Source organism: Henckelia pumila, chromosome 4 (assembly GCF_033568475.1).
Source record: "Henckelia pumila isolate YLH828 chromosome 4, ASM3356847v2, whole genome shotgun sequence".
Taxonomy (NCBI): Eukaryota; Viridiplantae; Streptophyta; class Magnoliopsida; order Lamiales; family Gesneriaceae; genus Henckelia; species Henckelia pumila.
Window position 1 is genome coordinate 72,134,747 of NC_133123.1, and position 4,832 is coordinate 72,139,578.

The following is a 4,832-nucleotide window of genomic DNA, read 5'->3' on the forward strand; positions in this document are numbered from 1 at the left end:
TGCCAAAATGATGTTGTACGAAATCTTGTTACCCTGAAGAAGAGTCTCTGCGTGACCAGTCAATTAGGGTGAACAACAGCTTTGGGAAACCAACTGCTTCTCCCATGTCCAATCTAGTAAAATTCGGGTTGTCACTGCATCATAAAATGAGGTTAGAGGTGTCAGGGATGCCCGACGAAAATCTTTTGATGCTCAAGTCAGCGATCAACTCAAAATATGTACTCACAAAAACTAAAGAGCTTTTTAGAACATAAATTGAGAGAATAAGAATCTATCTTGAAATAGAGAAAATCCTTCTATTTATAGAGTTTTTCAAATGGGTCATGTGCCTCCCAAAATATGGACTTTCCTCCTTGGGCCTAAGAACATGGGCTTAATGAACTTGATACCATTTTAATACACACAACTTATATCCTAATTAAATTTAATTATTCTTAAACCAATACTTATCAAAATTATACTGTGCATATTAGATTAATAGCAGACATGGCTTATAGATTTGTTTTAACGATTTATGGTTATGATTTACCAAATTTTGTAATAATCATATCATTAATTAGATCTTATATTAAGGATAGTAAACAAATCATCTATTTAATGATACATGTTTCTTCACATGAGTATAATTAATGTTGTATTGATATTATTTCAAATTATGAGGCATTAGATTTACAATTAAGATACTACTCTTAAGTTAAATTAGGCTCTACCTAATCGTATTGAAATTTTATATATCTTTTAGAAAAAAAATTTCAATTGGAAAAGAGTTTTGTTATAATTGGATTCCAAACTCATGAGATGAGATCATGTATTTTGAATATATTTATTTTGTCAATTTAATTGCTTAATCATGATCACGAGGAGAAGATTATTCATCTCTCACATACAAGGGTGGCATATTAACTTTTCAAATATATCAAAAGTTTCGGTACATATAACTAGTATATCAATTATAACGAAATGTTAAAGTATATCAAGATTTTGGTATGGTATTGGTATATACTGTTTTATACCAGGAAAAACCTTATATTTTTTAAAACTTAATATTTTATATAATGTTTCGATATATCGATATACCGTTCTACCGAAAATAAAATAAATTTGGATGTGATAGAGTTAAATATGAAGAACAAACATGCAGAATCATTATTCTAAAATACGGCTTTTAGGACCGTCTAGATGATAGGTGATTGTCCACCATCCCGATTTTTTATAGTTGATATATACCTCTTGGTGTTATTCCATTAATCGGCCATCTAGACTACCAAATTACCTCTTAGACGGATCAAACTCAGCCAAAGTGGCCGCATAGTAAATAGTATATATTATTATTATTTTCATTTTACACTTTTAAAAAATATTATTGATGGATTTTCCTATTTGTTTGTATCAAATGAAGATGAGGAATATGTGATGAATTTTGAATTTGAATTCTAAAAAGAGAAATTAATGGAGAAATATTAAGATAAATAAGAAAAATTAGATATTTAGGCTAAAAAAAACCTTCTAAGGTGAATTACATATTTATAATAAAAAAACGTCTAGCCGACCGCCTAATCGTCTAGGCGTTAGGTGGTGGGTGATCGCCCACCTATCTCTTTTTAGAACTTCGGCAGAATGATGTGAAAGAGGAATGAAAATATATTTTTGACAATAGATTATAAAATAAAATAATGTAGACATGCTCATTTGTATTTGGGCGATAATATTTCCCACGAGAGATAAGAAAATTGTAGTGATCTGACCCAATCACCTACTAATCAGAACTTAAGCATGAATTAACTTAAACAAGTACACATAATTAGAGATACTATGGAAACTTAAACAGTATACTAGCCCGACAGAATACAACCGGTGAAAACTAAAAACTCAAATTAAAATAATTATACAACCCCGTCGAATCAATACAAATATCAGAATAATAACTTAAGTAGACTACATACAACCCCTGCTCCAAGGCCATGGTTACCGACTATGCACAGTTCCAACTCTCGGGTAACCTGTAACTGCTCCGTCGAATAGGGTGTCCAAGAAATACAACTGAGGACATGATCAATAACAATACTCAATATAAAAGTATGAGTAGACACATGTTATGAGTGCGTGAATGCAAATGTACAGGGTACCGAAACTAACTTGGTCAATCTTTGCTCAGTCAAGTAGGCCCCATGGTATGTAGCATTCTGGATCGTCACATCAGGACGTGGCGCACACACCAGAATAAACGGTGGATATAGATGATGTAATGGACCGGGTGCATCCCTCTGCCTTTGGCCCATCTAGCCTCAGCTCTAGGGGCCCGCGACCATACTCATGGTCTTCTTCCTTCCTGGAAAAGAGATTTTTTGCCCTTCTCAGGATTTGAACTTGGACCACCACGCATATATCCAAGTTCAACTCAATCATGGTACCAAGTGGTACCATGATTGAGTTGAACTTGGATATATGTCTGGTGGTCCAAGTTCAAATCCTGGGGAGGGCAAAAACTTTTCCTTTCCAGGTGGGAAGAAAACCATGAGTATGGTTGCGGGCCTCCAGAGCTGAGGCCAGATGGGCCAGAGGCAGAGAGATTCACCCGGTCCATTACATAAAATGATGCCCTTTTATGTAATGACCACACCCTCTGCATCTTCCATCATCTAGGCTCAGCTCTGGGTGGGTCTCAACTCATGGTTTTCTCTCCACCTGAAAAGAAGAGTTTTTGACCTCCCCAAGATTTGAACTTGGACCACCAGACATATATCTAAGTTCAACTCAATCCTGGTACCACTTGAGCTATTATGTAATGGACCGGGTGCATCCCTCTGCCTCTGGCCCATCTGGCCTCAGCTCTGGGGGACCGCGACCATACTCATGGCCTTCTCCCCACCTGAAAAGGAGAATTTTTGCCCTTCCCAGGATTTGAACTTGGACCACCAGGCATATATTCAAGTTCAACTTAATCCTGGTACCACTTGAGCTAGCACCCTTTATGTAATGGACTGGGTCCATCTCTCTGCCTCTGGCCCATCTGGCCTCAGTTTTGGGCCCCGCGACCATACTCATGGTCATCTCCCCACCAGAAAAGGAGAGTTTTTTTCCTCCCCAGGATTTGAACTTGAACCACCAGACATATATCCAAGTTCAACTCAATCTTGGTACCACTTGATGGGCCAGAGGCAGGGGATGCAGCGGGTCCATTACAGATGACTTGATCCCGTACTAGCAGGTCCAACCATCCACTAAAAAAAAGAGTTGAGAGACCTCGCTACATGTTATCTCAAGGGTACAAGCTCAACATGAGAATGTATGCAGCATAATAATCATGACATAATATATGCACATAAAACATGTCAGATAACATGAAATACATAGAACATGCATAATCAACCAGGATATTTCAGATAATACTTTTGTACCTAAAAACCTAGCCTAGAAGTGCACAGGGACGGACCCAAACTAAGATTTTACCGGGGTGGGGGGCTAATTTTACATTTAAAAAATATGAATAAAAATCATATGGCCAATATATTATACATATTAGGTATATGTTATTATTTTATTATTTATATATCTTTCAACTATTTTATGATTTTAAAAAAAAAGATTTAAGATCAATCATGCTAGTAATGACACAAAATTTTAATATATCAATATCCTTATAAATATTTTCTATATTTAATAGTGAATTTATTTCAATAATTAAATTATATTTTATAAAAAATTTCATGAAAATTTGATAGGTAATGAATAAAATATTTTTTCTCTTTAAAATAACTTGAATAATTGTTTTATATTTTATAAAGTATAAATTTTTGAATTTGATAATGTACATAATTATAGATTTACTTTGTATTTATGATGTTATTTTCTACTCAATAACATATAATGTTTAATATATTGAATGTCATATTAAATGGTCTATATATATACAAAATTTAGAAGCCTAAATAACTTGAAAAAAAAACCCATATACATCAATGAATTAAAAAATCCAATTAACTACAAATAATAAATGTATAAACATATATATATATATATATATATATATATATATATATATATATATATATATACATAAACTATATGTGCTCGGCTAGACTGGGCTCCCCCATATAGTTCCATCTCTGGATGTGCATGCATCTAGTTTATCACTACATCAAGATAATACTATATCACCAGGGGTGGAGCCACCCTTGGGCTTGGGTGGGCTTCAGCCCCACCCATTTTTTTTTTAAAAAAAATTAGTAGTTTAAAATTTAAAATAATAAATTTCAGTCTCATGCAAAAAATAAAAAATAGAACACTCTATTATATTATTTGGTTGATTTATTGTCATAGAACACTCAAATATTTCGAATATTTAGTTGCGATAATATTGATTTATGATACATATGAATTTTCAAGTTTGGATTTTTACCCTAAAAACTATTGTTGCAAAATTTAGAAAAAATAATCAATTGATTGAAAATTGAAATATTTGAGAATGATTGACTTTCCAATTATTATTGAGCTTATGTGATTTTTATAGTTAGAATAATTGAAAATTCAATAATTATGATTGAAAAATGACCGTTTGTTGTAAATTTTTGGGATAGTTGAAATTTTCTAGTTAGGTATTTCAAGAAATGAAGAAAATAAAAAATTAAAAGTTATTTTTAAATCGAAAGAGCATATATCGACATATTAGGGGCAGACTTCAATTACAGTCTAGGGTGAGCAGAAAATATCAATTTCAATCGAAATAACCTATCAAGTTGAATTCATCGAAAAAATTGATTCAGTTTATTCAGAAGTTCGGTTTTAGATTTTTAAAATATTGGTTAGGTCGATTTGGTTTCGAATTTTAACAT